General features: G+C 34.8%; 7 non-coding genes across 7 annotated transcripts; all 7 read left to right on the top strand.

Annotated features, from left to right (window-relative positions):
• Positions 1–687: 687 nt before the first annotated feature.
• Positions 688–760, top strand: TRNAF-GAA (transfer RNA phenylalanine (anticodon GAA)). Its single transcript has one exon. It is a non-coding gene; the product is annotated as a tRNA-Phe (tRNA).
• Positions 761–1,805: 1,045 nt separating this feature from the next.
• Positions 1,806–1,888, top strand: TRNAL-CAG (transfer RNA leucine (anticodon CAG)). The gene has a single exon. It is a non-coding gene; the product is annotated as a tRNA-Leu (tRNA).
• An 897-nt stretch (positions 1,889–2,785) lies between these two features.
• On the top strand, positions 2,786–2,858 carry TRNAF-GAA (transfer RNA phenylalanine (anticodon GAA)). Its single transcript has one exon. It is a non-coding gene; the product is annotated as a tRNA-Phe (tRNA).
• A 1,045-nt stretch (positions 2,859–3,903) lies between these two features.
• On the top strand, positions 3,904–3,986 carry TRNAL-CAG (transfer RNA leucine (anticodon CAG)). Its single transcript has one exon. It is a non-coding gene; the product is annotated as a tRNA-Leu (tRNA).
• Positions 3,987–7,911: 3,925 nt separating this feature from the next.
• On the top strand, positions 7,912–7,984 carry TRNAF-GAA (transfer RNA phenylalanine (anticodon GAA)). The gene has a single exon. It is a non-coding gene; the product is annotated as a tRNA-Phe (tRNA).
• A 1,045-nt stretch (positions 7,985–9,029) lies between these two features.
• On the top strand, positions 9,030–9,112 carry TRNAL-CAG (transfer RNA leucine (anticodon CAG)). Its single transcript has one exon. It is a non-coding gene; the product is annotated as a tRNA-Leu (tRNA).
• Positions 9,113–11,120: 2,008 nt separating this feature from the next.
• Positions 11,121–11,203, top strand: TRNAL-CAG (transfer RNA leucine (anticodon CAG)). The gene has a single exon. It is a non-coding gene; the product is annotated as a tRNA-Leu (tRNA).
• The last annotated feature ends 8,848 nt before the right edge of the window (positions 11,204–20,051 follow it).

The raw sequence follows: 20,051 nt of genomic DNA, 5'->3' as shown, positions 1-20,051 counted from the left end.
CACAAAAAATACTTTCAGAATTACGGGGATATGTAGAAGCATTCCAGAGTTATTACTGCATACAGTGATAAAAGTCATATTTTTTTAAAATGGGGCTTGGCCATTTAGCTCAAAATAGGCTTTCATAATGAGGTAATCATATTTGATTATCTCATTCATCAATAAACCATAAAAATACTTAATAAACAAAAGCTTAAAAAGCAGGTAATCATAGTTTTAAAGTCTGAAATGCACATGCGATACTGACATCTAAGTTTCAGCACATTTTGGGACAAATGTTTTCACATTGAAAGTTAACAATCATTAAAATATTTTCTCTAAATTGTTGTCTCCTTTTTTGCTCCAATTATTTGCATTTAATAACAAATAAAACTTGATGTAACATTATGCATGCACATTGTCTTTTATGTGCAACCATCACCTGTCTCACAAACACAGGGTTTGAATGAACCTGATGAATGGAGTCAAATTGAAAATGTAAAAAAATCTCTGTCAAAATTGCTGTTTTTTTCTACTCATTCACAAAGAGTTAATGAAAGTTATTAAATATGTACAACAAAATAGCAGGAGTTTCAAATAGAAATCATGCTGCAAAAACCAGTCAAAGCAAAAATAAAAATATCTACTTTCAGGGGTTTCGCTTGACATTTGCCAAGTGTCTAGCACTCCTAAAGTTGTTTGTGTTTGGCCGAAATAGCTCAGATGGGAGAGTGTTAGACTGAAGATCTAAAGGTCCCTGGTTCGATCCCGGGTTTCGGCAACATCATTTTTCTTGATTCTTTACATTTTAAGGAGAAAATAGACAAAGCACGTGGACTGATTATTTAAAGAAAATGTAAAAGGCCTAAAAATCTTAACTATCTACAGAAAATAAAATGTTAAAAAGATGAGAAATGGGAACTTTTCCATTTGAGCAAATTATTATTTTTTTGTAATTTTTCCTCTGTTTTGTTTATTTCCATTTCACTTAGCTGTAAGAGGATTTAAAGGGAACCTGATAGCTGATAAAGAAAGCATGTATCAGACACTAGCTGAATGATTTCAACCATGTATGTTTGACTATGAAATGCTGTGGTGTATATGAATTCATTGTGAGAAGTAATTTCTAAAATGGGGTCACTTTGGGGGGGTTTCTGCTGTTTTGGTACTTTTGGTACTCTGCAAATTTTACCTGCAAACTATTCTTGCAAAATCTGCATTCCAAAATCCAAATAGCGCTCTTATTTTCAAAGCCCTGCTGTGTGGCCAAACAGTAGATTCTGAAGAAATATGGTGCATCACCGCATTTCGTGAGAAATCTAACATTTCTAACATCCTAACAAAATAAAAGGAGGTTTGAAAGTGAATGCTGACAAAAAGTACACATATGAAAAATGCTATTTATTTACATTTTTGTGTGGTGCAACAAGTTGGTTTAAGGATATAAGCAGTCAAAGAATAAAAATGACTAATATTTCAAAATTTTAAACAAAATTTAGATATTTTCACAGAAAAAAACTAAAAATATATTGACCTAAATTTACAGTTAATGTAAAGTACAATGTGTCACAAAAAACACTTTCAGAATTACGGGGATATGTAGAAGCATTCCAGAGTTATTACTGCATACAGTGATAAAAGTCATATTTTTTTAAAATGGGGCTTGGCCATTTAGCTCAAAATAGGCTTGATAACTAATAGTTTAAACAAATGTATTGAAATAAAAACTGTAATATTAAATATTTTAAAATAATTTTCAATGACAATTACTGGTCATATTTCTTCTGACTAACTTGGAAAGAGTTAAGGCACAGAATCCACAAGAAGTCAGGATGGCCGAGCGGTCTAAGGCGCTGCGTTCAGGTCGCAGTCTCTCTTGGAGGCGTGGGTTCAAATCCCACTTCTGACATCACCTTTTCATGAAACTATACAGATTCTCAGTCAATTATTGATTAGATGGGGATCAAACCAAACTTAGCAATGGGCCTTAAAAAATCCGATCCCAAAGTTACCACTACCTGGGAGTCTTTGGGGTGAATCTGAAATTGTCGTCTATAAACGGAACTCTAGGACCGTGAAATAGTTTTTATGTGCATATGTTAGCTGTCTTGGCACTATAAAAATACTGCCGGCGGTCAATGGGGCGGGACTATTTCAACTCTTTGTGTTCTCTTTCCCTATTAGGGCGGAGACTCCACATCCTATGGGGCTGTTCTGGGAGATTTCTATAAACTGAATTGCCGGTAAGTCTAATTTCATATTTGATTACCTCATTCATCAATAGACCATAAAAATACTTAATAAACAAAAGCTTAAAAAGCAGGTAATCATAGTTTTAAAGTCTGAAATGCACATGCGATACTGACATCTAAGTTTCAGCACATTTTGGGACAAATGTTTTCACATTGAAAGTTAACAATCATGAAAATATTTTCTCTAAATTGTTGTCTCCTTTTTTGCTCCAATTATTTGCATTTAATAACAAATAAAACTTGATGTAACATTATGCATGCACATTGTCTTTTATGTGCAACCATCACCTGTCTCACAAACACAGGGTTTGAATGAACCTGATGAATGGAGTCAAATTGAAAATGTAAAAAAATCTCTGTCAAAATTGCTGTTTTTTTCTACTCATTCACAAAGAGTTAATGAAAGTTATTAAATATGTACAACAAAATAGCAGGAGTTTCAAATAGAAATCATGCTGCAAAAACCAGTCAAAGCAAAAATAAAAATATCTACTTTCAGGGGTTTCGCTTGACATTTGCCAAGTGTCTAGCACTCCTAAAGTTGTTTGTGTTTGGCCGAAATAGCTCAGATGGGAGAGTGTTAGACTGAAGATCTAAAGGTCCCTGGTTCGATCCCGGGTTTCGGCAACATCATTTTTCTTGATTCTTTACATTTTAAGGAGAAAATAGACAAAGCACGTGGACTGATTATTTAAAGAAAATGTAAAAGGCCTAAAAATCTTAACTATCTACAGAAAATAAAATGTTAAAAAGATGAGAAATGGGAACTTTTCCATTTGAGCAAATTATTATTTTTTTGTAATTTTTCCTCTGTTTTGTTTATTTCCATTTCACTTAGCTGTAAGAGGATTTAAAGGGAACCTGATAGCTGATAAAGAAAGCATGTATCAGACACTAGCTGAATGATTTCAACCATGTATGTTTGACTATGAAATGCTGTGGTGTATATGAATTCATTGTGAGAAGTAATTTCTAAAATGGGGTCACTTTGGGGGGGTTTCTGCTGTTTTGGTACTTTTGGTACTCTGCAAATTTTACCTGCAAACTATTCTTGCAAAATCTGCATTCCAAAATCCAAATAGCGCTCTTATTTTCAAAGCCCTGCTGTGTGGCCAAACAGTAGATTCTGAAGAAATATGGTGCATCACCGCATTTCGTGAGAAATCTAACATTTCTAACATCCTAACAAAATAAAAGGAGGTTTGAAAGTGAATGCTGACAAAAAGTACACATATGAAAAATGCTATTTATTTACATTTTTGTGTGGTGCAACAAGTTGGTTTAAGGATATAAGCAGTCAAAGAATAAAAATGACTAATATTTCAAAATTTTAAACAAAATTTAGATATTTTCACAGAAAAAAACTAAAAATATATTGACCTAAATTTACAGTTAATGTAAAGTACAATGTGTCACAAAAAACACTTTCAGAATTACGGGGATATGTAGAAGCATTCCAGAGTTATTACTGCATACAGTGATAAAAGTCATATTTTTTTTAAATGGGGCTTGGCCATTTAGCTCAAAATAGGCTTGATAACTAATAGTTTAAACAAATGTATTGAAATAAAAACTGTAATATTAAATATTTTAAAATAATTTTCAATGACAATTACTGGTCATATTTCTTCTGACTAACTTGGAAAGAGTTAAGGCACAGAATACACAAGAAGTCAGGATGGCCGAGCGGTCTAAGGCGCTGCGTTCAGGTCGCAGTCTCTCTTGGAGGCGTGGGTTCAAATCCCACTTCTGACATCACCTTTTCATGAAACTATACAGATTCTCAGTCAATTATTGATTAGATGGGGATCAAACCAAACTTAGCAATGGGCCTTAAAAAATCCGATCCCAAAGTTACCACTACCTTGGAGTCTTTGGGGTGAATCTGAAATTGTCGTCTATAAACGGAACTCTAGGACCGTGAAATAGTTTTTATGTGCATATGTTAGCTGTCTTGGCACTATAAAAATACTGCCGGCGGTCAATGGGGCGGGACTATTTCAACTCTTTGTGTTCTCTTTCCCTATTAGGGCGGAGACTCCACATCCTATGGGGCTGTTCTGGGAGATTTCTATAAACTGAATTGCCGGTAAGTCTAATTTCATATTTGAGTACCTCATTCATCAATAGACCATAAAAATACTTAATAAACAAAAGCTTAAAAAGCAGGTAATCATAGTTTTAAAGTCTGAAATGCACATGCGATACTGACATCTAAGTTTCAGCACATTTTGGGACAAATGTTTTCACATTGAAAGTTAACAATCATTAAAATATTTTCTCTAAATTGTTGTCTCCTTTTTTGCTCCAATTATTTGCATTTAATAACAAATAAAACTTGATGTAACATTATGCATGCACATTGTCTTTTATGTGCAACCATCACCTGTCTCACAAACACAGGGTTTGAATGAACCTGATGAATGGAGTCAAATTGAAAATGTAAAAAAATCTCTGTCAAAATTGCTTGTTTTTTTCTACTCATTCACAAAGAGTTAATGAAAGTTATTAAATATGTACAACAAAATAGCAGGAGTTTGAAATAGAAATCATGCTGCAAAAACCAGTCAAAGCAAAAATAAAAATATCTACTTTCAGGGGTTTCGCTTGACATTTGCCAAGTGTCTAGCACTCCTAAAGTTGTTTGTGTTTGGCCGAAATAGCTCAGATGGGAGAGCGTTAGACTGAAGATCTAAAGGTCCCGGGTTTCGGTAACATCATTTTTCTTGATTCTTTACATTTTAAGGAGAAAATAAACAAAGCACGTGGACTGATTATTTAAAGAAAATGTAAAAGGCCTAAAAATCTTAACTATCTACAGAAAATAAAATGTTAAAAAGATGAGAAATGGGAACTTTTCCATTTGAGCAAATTATTATTTTTTTGTAATTTTTCCTCTGTTTTGTTTATTTCCATTTCACTTAGCTGTAAGAGGATTTAAAGGGAACCTGATAGCTGATAAAGAAAGCATGTATCAGACACTAGCTGAATGATTTCAACCATGTATGTTTGACTATGAAATGCTGTGGTGTATATGAATTCATTGTGAGAAGTAATTTCTAAAATGGGGTCACTTTGGGGGGGTTTCTGCTGTAAACAAAAGCTTAAAAAGTAGGTAATCATAGTTTTAAAGTCTGAAATGCACATGCGATACTGACATCTAAGTTTCAGCACATTTTGGGACAAATGTTTTCACATTGAAAGTTAACAATCATTAAAATATTTTCTCTAAATTGTTGTCTCCTTTTTTGCTCCAATTATTTGCATTTAATAACAAATAAAACTTGATGTAACATTATGCATGCACATTGTCTTTTATGTGCAACCATCACCTGTCTCACAAACACAGGGTTTGAATGAACCTGATGAATGGAGTCAAATTGAAAATGTAAAAAAATCTCTGTCAAAATTGCTGTTTTTTTCTACTCATTCACAAAGAGTGTTAATGAAAGTTATTAAATATGTACAACAAAATAGCAGGAGTTTCAAATAGAAATCATGCTGCAAAAACCAGTCAAAGCAAAAATAAAAATATCTACTTTCAGGGGTTTCGCTTGACATTTGCCAAGTGTCTAGCACTCCTAAAGTTGTTTGTGTTTGGCTGAAATAGCTCAGATGGGAGAGCGTTAGACTGAAGATCTCAAGGTCCCTGGTTCGATCCCGGGTTTCGGCAACATCATTTTTCTTGATTCTTTACATTTTAAGGAGAAAATAAACAAAGCACGTGGACTGATTATTTAAAGAAAATGTAAAAGGCCTAAAAATCTTAACTATCTACAGAAAATAAAATGTTAAAAAGATGAGAAATGGGAACTTTTCCATTTGAGCAAATTATTATTTTTTTGTAATTTTTCCTCTGTTTTGTTTATTTCCATTTCACTTAGCTGTAAGAGGATTTAAAGGGAACCTGATAGCTGATAAAGAAAGCATGTATCAGACACTAGCTGAATGATTTCAACCATGTATGTTTGACTATGAAATGCTGTGGTGTATATGAATTCATTGTGAGAAGTAATTTCTAAAATGGGGTCACTTTGGGGGGGTTTCTGCTGTTTTGGTACTTTTGGTACTCTGCAAATTTTACCTGCAAACTATTCTTGCAAAATCTGCATTCCAAAATCCAAATAGCGCTCTTATTTTCAAAGCCCTGCTGTGTGGCCAAACAGTAGATTCTGAAGAAATATGGTGCATCACCGCATTTTGTGAGAAATCTAACATTTCTAACATCCTAACAAAATAAAAGGAGGTTTGAAAGTGAATGCTGACAAAAAGTACACATATGAAAAATGCTATTTATTTACATTTTTGTGTGGTGCAACAAGTTGGTTTAAGGATATAAGCAGTCAAAGAATAAAAATGACTAATATTTCAAAATTTTAAACAAAATTTAGATATTTTCACAGAAAAAAACTAAAAATATATTGACCTAAATTTACAGTTAATGTAAAGTACAATGTGTCACAAAAAACACTTTCAGAATTACGGGGATATGTAGAAGCATTCCAGAGTTATTACTGCATACAGTGATAAAATTCATATTTTTTTTAAAATGGGGCTTGGCCATTTAGCTCAAAATAGGCTTGATAACTAATAGTTTAAACAAATGTATTGAAATAAAAACTGTAATATTAAATATTTTAAAATAATTTTCAATGACAATTACTGGTCATATTTCTGCTGACTAACTTGGAAAGAGTTAAGGCACAGAATCCACAAGAAGTCATGCGCTGCGTTCAGGTTGCAGTCTCTCTTGGAGGTGTGGGTTCAAATCCCACTTCTGACATCACCTTTTCATGAAACTATACAGATTCTCAGTCAATTATTGATTAGATGGGGATCAAACCAAACTTAGCAATGGGCCTTAAAAAACCTTATCCCAAAGTTACCACTACCTGGGAGTCTTTGGGGTGAATCTGAAATTGTCGTCTATAAACGGAACTCTAGGACCGTGAAATAGTTTTTATGTGCATATGTTAGCTGTCTTGGCACTATAAAAATACTGCGGGCGGTCAATGGGGCGGGACTATTTCAACTCTTTGTGTTCTCTTTCCCTATTAGGGCGGAGACTCCACATCCTATGGGGCTGTTCTGGGAGATTTCTATAAACTGAATTGCCGGTAAGTCTAATTTCATATTTGATTACCTCATTCATCAATAGACCATAAAAAAACTTAATAAACAAAAGCTTAAAAGGTAGGTAATCATAGTTTTAAAGTCTGAAATGCACATGCGATACTGACATCTAAGTTTCAGCACATTTTGGGACAAATGTTTTCACATTGAAAGTTAACAATCATTAAAATATTTTCTCTAAATTGTTGTCTCCTTTTTTGCTCCAATTATTTGCATTTAATAACAAATAAAACTTGATGTAACATTATGCATGCACATTGTCTTTTATGTGCAACCATCACCTGTCTCACAAACACAGGGTTTGAATGAACCTGATGAATGGAGTCAAATTGAAAATGTAAAAAAATCTCTGTCAAAATTGCTGTTTTTTTCTACTCATTCACAAAGAGTTAATGAAAGTTATTAAATATGTACAACAAAATAGCAGGAGTTTCAAATAGAAATCATGCTGCAAAAACCAGTCAAAGCAAAAATAAAAATATCTACTTTCAGGGGTTTCGCTTGACATTTGCCAAGTGTCTAGCACTCCTAAAGCTGTTTGTGTTTGGCCGAAATAGCTCAGATGGGAGAGCGTTAGACTGAAGATCTAAAGGCCCCTGGTTCAATCCCGGGTTTCGGCAACATCATTTTTCTTGATTCTTTACATTTTAAGGAGAAAATAAACAAAGCACGTGGACTGATTATTTAAAGAAAATGTAAAAAGCCTAAAAATCTTAACTATCTACAGAAAATAAAATGTTAAAAAGATGAGAAATGGGAACTTTTCCATTTGAGCAAATTATTATTTTTTTGTAATTTTTCCTCTGTTTTGTTTATTTCCATTTCACTTAGCTGTAAGAGGATTTAAAGGGAACCTGATAGCTGATAAAGAAAGCATGTATCAGACACTAGCTGAATGATTTCAACCATGTATGTTTGACTATGAAATGCTGTGGTGTATATGAATTCATTGTGAGAAGTAATTTCTAAAATGGGGTCACTTTGGGGGGGTTTCTGCTGTTTTGGTACTTTTGGTACTCTGCAAATTTTACCTGCAAACTATTCTTGCAAAATCTGCATTCCAAAATCCAAATAGCGCTCTTATTTTCAAAGCCCTGCTGTGTGGCCAAACAGTAGATTCTGAAGAAATATGGTGCATCACCGCATTTCGTGAGAAATCTAACATTTCTAACATCCTAACAAAATAAAAGGAGGTTTGAAAGTGAATGCTGACAAAAAGTACACATATGAAAAATGCTATTTATTTACATTTTTGTGTGGTGCAACAAGTTGGTTTAAGGATATAAGCAGTCAAAGAATAAAAATGACTAATATTTCAAAATTTTAAACAAAATTTAGATATTTTCACAGAAAAAAACTAAAAATATATTGACCTAAATTTACAGTTAATGTAAAGTACAATGTGTCACAAAAAACACTTTCAGAATTACGGGGATATGTAGAAGCATTCCAGAGTTATTACTGCATACAGTGATAAAAGTCATATTTTTTTTAAATGGGGCTTGGCCATTTAGCTCAAAATAGGCTTGATAACTAATAGTTTAAACAAATGTATTGAAATAAAAACTGTAATATTAAATATTTTAAAATAATTTTCAATGACAATTACTGGTCATATTTCTTCTGACTAACTTGGAAAGAGTTAAGGCACAGAATACACAAGAAGTCAGGATGGCCGAGCGGTCTAAGGCGCTGCGTTCAGGTCGCAGTCTCTCTTGGAGGCGTGGGTTCAAATCCCACTTCTGACATCACCTTTTCATGAAACTATACAGATTCTCAGTCAATTATTGATTAGATGAGGATCAAACCAAACTTAGCAATGGGCCTTAAAAAATCCGATCCCAAAGTTACCACTACCTGGGAGTCTTTGGGGTGAATCTGAAATTGTCGTCTATAAACGGAACTCTAGGACCGTGAAATAGTTTTTATGTGCATATGTTAGCTGTCTTGGCACTATAAAAATACTGCCGGCGGTCAATGGGGCGGGACTATTTCAACTCTTTGTGTTCTCTTTCCCTATTAGGGCGGAGACTCCACATCCTATGGGGCTGTTCTGGGAGATTTCTATAAACTGAATTGCCGGTAAGTCTAATTTCATATTTGAGTACCTCATTCATCAATAGACCATAAAAATACTTAATAAACAAAAGCTTAAAAAGCAGGTAATCATAGTTTTAAAGTCTGAAATGCACATGCGATACTGACATCTAAGTTTCAGCACATTTTGGGACAAATGTTTTCACATTGAAAGTTAACAATCATTAAAATATTTTCTCTAAATTGTTGTCTCCTTTTTTGCTCCAATTATTTGCATTTAATAACAAATAAAACTTGATGTAACATTATGCATGCACATTGTCTTTTATGTGCAACCATCACCTGTCTCACAAACACAGGGTTTGAATGAACCTGATGAATGGAGTCAAATTGAAAATGTAAAAAAAATCTCTGTCAAAATTGCTTGTTTTTTTCTACTCATTCACAAAGAGTTAATGAAAGTTATTAAATATGTACAACAAAATAGCAGGAGTTTGAAATAGAAATCATGCTGCAAAAACCAGTCAAAGCAAAAATAAAAATATCTACTTTCAGGGGTTTCGCTTGACATTTGCCAAGTGTCTAGCACTCCTAAAGTTGTTTGTGTTTGGCCGAAATAGCTCAGATGGGAGAGCGTTAGACTTAAGATCTAAAGGTCCCGGGTTTCGGTAACATCATTTTTCTTGATTCTTTACATTTTAAGGAGAAAATAAACAAAGCACGTGGACTGATTATTTAAAGAAAATGTAAAAGGCCTAAAAATCTTAACTATCTACAGAAAATAAAATGTTAAAAAGATGAGAAATGGGAACTTTTCCATTTGAGCAAATTATTATTTTTTTGTAATTTTTCCTCTGTTTTGTTTATTTCCATTTCACTTAGCTCTAAGAGGATTTAAAGGGAACCTAATAGCTGATAAAGAAAGCATGATGTATCAGACACTAGCTGAATGATTTCAACCATGTATGTTTGACTATGAAATGCTGTGGTGTATATGAATTCATTGTGAGAAGTAATTTCTAAAATGGGGTCACTTTGGGGGGGTTTCTGCTGTTTTGGTACTTTTGGTACTCTGCAAATTTTACCTGCAAACTATTCTTGCAAAATCTGCATTCCAAAATCCAAATAGCGCTCTTATTTTCAAAGCCCTGCTGTGTGGCCAAACAGTAGATTCTGAAGAAATATGGTGCATCACCGCATTTCGTGAGAAATCTAACATTTCTAACATCCTAACAAAATAAAAGGAGGTTTGAAAGTGAATGCTGACAAAAAGTACACATATGAAAAATGCTATTTATTTACATTTTTGTGTGGTGCAACAAGTTGGTTTAAGGATATAAGCAGTCAAAGAATAAAAATGACTAATATTTCAAAATTTTAAACAAAATTTAGATATTTTCACAGAAAAAAACTAAAAATATATTGACCTAAATTTAAAGTTAATGTAAAGTACAATGTGTCACAAAAAACACTTTCAGAATTACGGGGATATGTAGAAGCATTCCAGAGTTATTACTGCATACAGTGATAAAAGTCATATTTTTTTTAAATGGGGCTTGGCCATTTAGCTCAAAATAGGCTTGATAACTAATAGTTTAAACAAATGTATTGAAATAAAAACTGTAATATTAAATATTTTAAAATAATTTTCAATGACAATTACTGGTCATATTTCTTCTGACTAACTTGGAAAGAGTTAAGGCACAGAATACACAAGAAGTCAGGATGGCCGAGCGGTCTAAGGCGCTGCGTTCAGGTCGCAGTCTCTCTTGGAGGCGTGGGTTCAAATCCCACTTCTGACATCACCTTTTCATGAAACTATACAGATTCTCAGTCAATTATTGATTAGATGGGGATCAAACCAAACTTAGCAATGGGCCTTAAAAAATCCGATCCCAAAGTTACCACTACCTGGGAGTCTTTGGGGTGAATCTGAAATTGTCGTCTATAAACGGAACTCTAGGACCGTGAAATAGTTTTTATGTGCATATGTTAGCTGTCTTGGCACTATAAAAATACTGCCGGCGGTCAATGGGGCGGGACTATTTCAACTCTTTGTGTTCTCTTTCCCTATTAGGGCGGAGACTCCACATCCTATGGGGCTGTTCTGGGAGATTTCTATAAACTGAATTGCCGGTAAGTCTAATTTCATATTTGAGTACCTCATTCATCAATAGACCATAAAAATACTTAATAAACAAAAGCTTAAAAAGCAGGTAATCATAGTTTTAAAGTCTGAAATGCACATGCAATACTGACATCTAAGTTTCAGCACATTTTGGGACAAATGTTTTCACATTGAAAGTTAACAATCATTAAAATATTTTCTCTAAATTGTTGTCTCCTTTTTTGCTCCAATTATTTGCATTTAATAACAAATAAAACTTGATGTAACATTATGCATGCACATTGTCTTTTATGTGCAACCATCACCTGTCTCACAAACACAGGGTTTGAATGAACCTGATGAATGGAGTCAAATTGAAAATGTAAAAAAATCTCTGTCAAAATTGCTTGTTTTTTTCTACTCATTCACAAAGAGTTAATGAAAGTTATTAAATATGTACAACAAAATAGCAGGAGTTTGAAATAGAAATCATGCTGCAAAAACCAGTCAAAGCAAAAATAAAAATATCTACTTTCAGGGGTTTCGCTTGACATTTGCCAAGTGTCTAGCACTCCTAAAGTTGTTTGTGTTTGGCCGAAATAGCTCAGATGGGAGAGCGTTAGACTGAAGATCTAAAGGTCCCGGGTTTCGGTAACATCATTTTTCTTGATTCTTTACATTTTAAGGAGAAAATAAACAAAGCACGTGGACTGATTATTTAAAGAAAATGTAAAAGGCCTAAAAATCTTAACTATCTACAGAAAATAAAATGTTAAAAAGATGAGAAATGGGAACTTTTCCATTTGAGCAAATTATTATTTTTTTGTAATTTTTCCTCTGTTTTGTTTATTTCCATTTCACTTAGCTGTAAGAGGATTTAAAGGGAACCTGATAGCTGATAAAGAAAGCATGTATCAGACACTAGCTGAATGATTTCAACCATGTATGTTTGACTATGAAATGCTGTGGTGTATATGAATTCATTGTGAGAAGTAGTGTTGAGCATTCCGATGCTGCAAGTATCGGGTATCGGCCGATACTTGCTGTATCGGAATTCCGATACCGGGATTCCGATACTCTTGTGGTATCGGGTATCGGGTATCGGAACAACATTAATGTTAAAATGTGTAAAATAGAGAATTAAAATAAAAAATATCGCTATACTCACCTGTCCGACGCAGCCGGGACCTCAGCGCAGGAACCAGCAGCGTTGTTTGTTTAAAATTCCCGCTTTTACATGGTTACGCGAAGTCCCGGCTTGTGATTGGTCAGGGCGGCCATGTTGCCGGGCCGCGGACCAATCACAGCAAGCCGTGACGAAAATACGTCACGGCTTGCTGTGATTGGTCCGCGTCCCGGCAACATGGCCGCCATTAACCAATCACAAGCCGTGACGTCACGGGAGGCTGGAAACGCGCTCATTTTAAAAAGGGCGCGTGTCCAGCCTCCCGTGACGTCACGGCTTGTGATTGGTTGCGTCGCGGTCAACCAATCACAAGCCGGGAGGCTGGACACGCGCCCATTTCAAAATGAGCGCGTCCAGCCTCCCGGCTTGTGATTGGTTGATCGTGGCGCAACCAATCACAAGCCGTGACGTCACGGGAGGCTGGACACGCGCCCATTTCAAAATGAGCGCGTCCAGCCTCCCGGCTTGTGATTGGTTGATCGCGGCGCAACCAATCACAAGCCGTGACGTCACGGGAGGCTGGACACGCGCCCATTTTAAAATGAGCGCGTGTCCAGCCTCCCGTGACGTCACGGCTTGTGATTGGTCAGGGCGGCCATATTGCCGGGACGCGGACCAATCACAGCAAGCCGTGACGTAATTTCGTCACGGCTTGCTGTGATTGGTCCGCGTCCCGGCAACATGGCCGACCTGACCAATCACAAGCCGGGAATTCACGTAACCAAGTAATAGCGCGAATTTTAAACAAACAACGCTGCCGGTTCCCTCGCTGAAGTCCCGGCTGCGTCGGACAGGTGAGTATAGCGATATTTTTTATTTTAATTCTTTCTTTTACACATTTATATGGTTCCCAGGGCCTGAAGGAGAGTTTCCTCTCCTTCAGACCCTGGGAACCATCAGGAATACCGTCCGATACTTGAGTCCCATTGACTTGTATTGGTATCGGGTATCGGTATCGGATTGGATTCCGATACTGTGACGGTATCGGCCGATACTTTCCGATACCGATACTTTCCGATATCGGAAAGTATCGCTCAACACTAGTGAGAAGTAATTTCTAAAATGGGGTCACTTTGGGGGGGTTTCTGCTGTAAACAAAAGCTTAAAAAGTAGGTAATCATAGTTTTAAAGTCTGAAATGCACATGCGATACTGACATCTAAGTTTCAGCACATTTTGGGACAAATGTTTTCACATTGAAAGTTAACAATCATTAAAATATTTTCTCTAAATTGTTGTCTCCTTTTTTGCTCCAATTATTTGCATTTAATAACAAATAAAACTTGATGTAACATTATGCATGCACATTGTCTTTTATGTGCAACCATCACCTGTCTCACAAACACAGGGTTTGAATGAACCTGATGAATGGAGTCAAATTGAAAATGTAAAAAAATCTCTGTCAAAATTGCTGTTTTTTTCTACTCATTCACAAAGAGTGTTAATGAAAGTTATTAAATATGTACATCAAAATAGCAGGAGTTTCAAACAGAAATCATGCTGCAAAAACCAGTCAAAGCAAAAATAAAAATATCTACTTTCAGGGGTTTCGCTTGACATTTGCCAAGTGTCTAGCACTCCTAAAGTTGTTTGTGTTTGGCTGAAATAGCTCAGATGGGAGAGCGTTAGACTGAAGATCTCAAGGTCCCTGGTTCGATCCCGGGTTTCGGCAACATCATTTTTCTTGATTCTTTACATTTTAAGGAGAAAATAAACAAAGCACGTGGACTGATTATTTAAAGAAAATGTAAAAGGCCTAAAAATCTTAACTATCTACAGAAAATAAAATGTTAAAAAGATGAGAAATGGGAACTTTTCCATTTGAGCAAATTATTATTTTTTTGTAATTTTTCCTCTGTTTTGTTTATTTCCATTTCACTTAGCTGTAAGAGGATTTAAAGGGAACCTGATAGCTGATAAAGAAAGCATGTATCAGACACTAGCTGAATGATTTCAACCATGTATGTTTGACTATGAAATGCTGTGGTGTATATGAATTCATTGTGAGAAGTAATTTCTAAAATGGGGTCACTTTGGGGGGGTTTCTGCTGTTTTGGTACTTTTGGTACTCTGCAAATTTTACCTGCAAACTATTCTTGCAAAATCTGCATTCCAAAATCCAAATAGCGCTCTTATTTTCAAAGCCCTGCTGTGTGGCCAAACAGTAGATTCTGAAGAAATATGGTGCATCACCGCATTTTGTGAGAAATCTAACATTTCTAACATCCTAACAAAATAAAAGGAGGTTTGAAAGTGAATGCTGACAAAAAGTACACATATGAAAAATGCTATTTATTTACATTTTTGTGTGGTGCAACAAGTTGGTTTAAGGATATAAGCAGTCAAAGAATGAAAATGACTAATATTTCAAAATTTTAAACAAAATTTAGATATTTTCACAGAAAAAAACTAAAAATATATTGACCTAAATTTACAGTTAATGTAAAGTACAATGTGTCACAAAAAACACTTTCAGAATTACGGGGATATGTAGAAGCATTCCAGAGTTATTACTGCATACAGTGATAAAAGTCATATTTTTTTAAAATGGGGCTTGGCCATTTAGCTCAAAATAGGCTTGATAACTAATAGTTTAAACAAATGTATTGAAATAAAAACTGTAATATTAAATATTTTAAAATAATTTTCAATGACAATTACTGGTCATATTTCTGCTGACTAACTTGGAAAGAGTTAAGGCACAGAATCCACAAGAAGTCAGGCGCTGCGTTCAGGTTGCAGTCTCTCTTGGAGGTGTGGGTTCAAATCCCACTTCTGACATCACCTTTTCATGAAACTATACAGATTCTCAGTCAATTATTGATTAGATGGGGATCAAACCAAACTTAGCAATGGGCCTTAAAAAACCTTATCCCAAAGTTACCACTACCTGGGAGTCTTTGGGGTGAATCTGAAATTGTCGTCTATAAACGGAACTCTAGGACCGTGAAATAGTTTTTATGTGCATATGTTAGCTGTCTTGGCACTATAAAAATACTGCGGGCGGTCAATGGGGCGGGACTATTTCAACTCTTTGTGTTCTCTTTCCCTATTAGGGCGGAGACTCCACATCCTATGGGGCTGTTCTGGGAGATTTCTATAAACTGAATTGCCGGTAAGTCTAATTTCATATTTGATTACCTCATTCATCAATAGACCATAAAAATACTTAATAAACAAAAGCTTAAAAAGCAGGTAATCATGGTTTTAAAGTCTGAAATGCACATGCGATACTGACATCTAAAGTTTCAGCACATTTTGGGACAAATGTTTTCACATTGAAAGTTAACAATCATTAAAATATTTTCTCTAAATTGTTGTCTCCTTTTTTGCTCCAATTATTTGCATTTAATAACAAATAAAACTTGATGTAACATTATGCATGCACATTGTCTTTTATGTGCAACCATCACCTGTCTCACAAACACAGGGTTTGAATGAACCTGATGAATGGAGTCAAATTGAAAATGTAAAAAAATCTCTGTCAAAATTGCTGTTTTTTTCTACTCATTCACAAAGAGTTAATGAAAGTTATTAAATATGTACAACAAAATAGCAGGAGTTTCAAATAGAAATCATGCTGCAAAAACCAGTCAAAGCAAAAATAAAAATATCTACTTTCAGGGGTTTCGCTTGACATTTGCCAAGTGTCTAGCACTCCTAAAGTTGTTTGTGTTTGGCTGAAATAGCTCAGATGGGAGAGCGTTAGACTGAAGATCTCAAGGTCCCTGGTTCGATCCCGGGTTTCGGCAACATCATTTTTCTTGATTCTTTACATTTTAAGGAGAAAATAAAGCACGTGGACTGATTATTTAAAGAAAATGTAAAAGGCCTAAAAATCTTAACTATCTACAGAAAATAAAATGTTAAAAAGATGAGAAATGGGAACTTTTCCATTTGAGCAAATTATTATTTTTTTGTAATTTTTCCTCTGTTTTGTTTATTTCCATTTCACTTAGCTGTAAGAGGATTTAAAGGGAACCTGATAGCTGATAAAGAAAGCATGTATCAGACACTAGCTGAATGATTTCAACCATGTATGTTTGACTATGAAATGCTGTGGTGTATATGAATTCATTGTGAGAAGTAATTTCTAAAATGGGGTCACTTTGGGGGGGTTTCTGCTGTTTTGGTACTTTTGGTACTCTGCAAATTTTACCTGCAAACTATTCTTGCAAAATCTGCATTCCAAAATCCAAATAGCGCTCTTATTTTCAAAGCCCTGCTGTGTGGCCAAACAGTAGATTCTGAAGAAATATGGTGCATCACCGCATTTTGTGAGAAATCTAACATTTCTAACATCCTAACAAAATAAAAGGAGGTTTGAAAGTGAATGCTGACAAAAAGTACACATATGAAAAATGCTATTTATTTACATTTTTGTGTGGTGCAACAAGTTGGTTTAAGGATATAAGCAGTCAAAGAATGAAAATGACTAATATTTCAAAATTTTAAACAAAATTTAGATATTTTCACAGAAAAAAACTAAAAATATATTGACCTAAATTTACAGTTAATGTAAAGTACAATGTGTCACAAAAAACACTTTCAGAATTACGGGGATATGTAGAAGCATTCCAGAGTTATTACTGCATACAGTGATAAAAGTCATATTTTTTTAAAATGGGGCTTGGCCATTTAGCTCAAAATAGGCTTGATAACTAATAGTTTAAACAAATGTATTGAAATAAAAACTGTAATATTAAATATTTTAAAATAATTTTCAATGACAATTACTGGTCATATTTCTGCTGACTAACTTGGAAAGAGTTAAGGCACAGAATCCACAAGAAGTCAGGCGCTGCGTTCAGGTTGCAGTCTCTCTTGGAGGTGTGGGTTCAAATCCCACTTCTGACATCACCTTTTCATGAAACTATACAGATTCTCAGTCAATTATTGATTAGATGGGGATCAAACCAAACTTAGCAATGGGCCTTAAAAAACCTTATCCCAAAGTTACCACTACCTGGGAGTCTTTGGGGTGAATCTGAAATTGTCGTCTATAAACGGAACTCTAGGACCGTGAAATAGTTTTTATGTGCATATGTTAGCTGTCTTGGCACTATAAAAATACTGCGGGCGGTCAATGGGGCGGGACTATTTCAACTCTTTGTGTTCTCTTTCCCTATTAGGGCGGAGACTCCACATCCTATGGGGCTGTTCTGGGAGATTTCTATAAACTGAATTGCCGGTAAGTCTAATTTCATATTTGATTACCTCATTCATCAATAGACCATAAAAATACTTAATAAACAAAAGCTTAAAAAGCAGGTAATCATGGTTTTAAAGTCTGAAATGCACATGCGATACTGACATCTAAAGTTTCAGCACATTTTGGGACAAATGTTTTCACATTGAAAGTTAACAATCATTAAAATATTTTCTCTAAATTGTTGTCTCCTTTTTTGCTCCAATTATTTGCATTTAATAACAAATAAAACTTGATGTAACATTATGCATGCACATTGTCTTTTATGTGCAACCATCACCTGTCTCACAAACACAGGGTTTGAATGAACCTGATGAATGGAGTCAAATTGAAAATGTAAAAAAATCTCTGTCAAAATTGCTGTTTTTTTCTACTCATTCACAAAGAGTTAATGAAAGTTATTAAATATGTACAACAAAATAGCAGGAGTTTCAAATAGAAATCATGCTGCAAAAACCAGTCAAAGCAAAAATAAAAATATCTACTTTCAGGGGTTTCGCTTGACATTTGCCAAGTGTCTAGCACTCCTAAAGTTGTTTGTGTTTGGCTGAAATAGCTCAGATGGGAGAGCGTTAGACTGAAGATCTCAAGGTCCCTGGTTCGATCCCGGGTTTCGGCAACATCATTTTTCTTGATTCTTTACATTTTAAGGAGAAAATAAACAAAGCACGTGGACTGATTATTTAAAGAAAATGTAAAAGGCCTAAAAATCTTAACTATCTACAGAAAATAAAATGTTAAAAAGATGAGAAATGGGAACTTTTCCATTTGAGCAAATTATTATTTTTTTGTAATTTTTCCTCTGTTTTGTTTATTTCCATTTCACTTAGCTGTAAGAGGATTTAAAGGGAACCTGATAGCTGATAAAGAAAGCATGTATCAGACACTAGCTGAATGATTTCAACCATGTATGTTTGACTATGAAATGCTGTGGTGTATATGAATTCATTGTGAGAAGTAATTTCTAAAATGGGGTCACTTTGGGGGGGTTTCTGCTGTTTTGGTACTTTTGGTACTCTGCAAATTTTACCTGCAAACTATTCTTGCAAAATCTGCATTCCAAAATCCAAATAGCGCTCTTATTTTCAAAGCCCTGCTGTGTGGCCAAACAGTAGATTCTGAAGAAATATGGTGCATCACCGCATTTTGTGAGAAATCTAACATTTCTAACATCCTAACAAAATAAAAGGAGGTTTGAAAGTGAATGCTGACAAAAAGTACACATATGAAAAATGCTATTTATTTACATTTTTGTGTGGTGCAACAAGTTGGTTTAAGGATATAAGCAGTCAAAGAATGAAAATGACTAATATTTCAAAATTTTAAACAAAATTTAGATATTTTCACAGAAAAAAACTAAAAATATATTGACCTAAATTTACAGTTAATGTAAAGTACAATGTGTCACAAAAAACACTTTCAGAATTACGGGGATATGTAGAAGCATTCCAGAGTTATTACTGCATACAGTGATAAAAGTCATATTTTTTTAAAATGGGGCTTGGCCATTTAGCTCAAAATAGGCTTGATAACTAATAGTTTAAACAAATGTATTGAAATAAAAACTGTAATATTAAATATTTTAAAATAATTTTCAATGACAATTACTGGTCATATTTCTGCTGACTAACTTGGAAAGAGTTAAGGCACAGAATCCACAAGAAGTCAGGCGCTGCGTTCAGGTTGCAGTCTCTCTTGGAGGTGTGGGTTCAAATCCCACTTCTGACATCACCTTTTCATGAAACTATACAGATTCTCAGTCAATTATTGATTAGATGGGGATCAAACCAAACTTAGCAATGGGCCTTAAAAAACCTTATCCCAAAGTTACCACTACCTGGGAGTCTTTGGGGTGAATCTGAAATTGTCGTCTATAAACGGAACTCTAGGACCGTGAAATAGTTTTTATGTGCATATGTTAGCTGTCTTGGCACTATAAAAATACTGCGGGCGGTCAATGGGGCGGGACTATTTCAACTCTTTGTGTTCTCTTTCCCTATTAGGGCGGAGACTCCACATCCTATGGGGCTGTTCTGGGAGATTTCTATAAACTGAATTGCCGGTAAGTCTAATTTCATATTTGATTACCTCATTCATCAATAGACCATAAAAAAACTTAATAAACGAAAGCTTAAAAGGTAGGTAATCA

The sequence above is a fragment of the Ranitomeya variabilis genome, chromosome 4 (assembly GCF_051348905.1).
Source record: "Ranitomeya variabilis isolate aRanVar5 chromosome 4, aRanVar5.hap1, whole genome shotgun sequence".
Taxonomy (NCBI): Eukaryota; Metazoa; Chordata; class Amphibia; order Anura; family Dendrobatidae; genus Ranitomeya; species Ranitomeya variabilis.
This window is presented reverse-complemented; position numbering and strand designations above follow the sequence as displayed.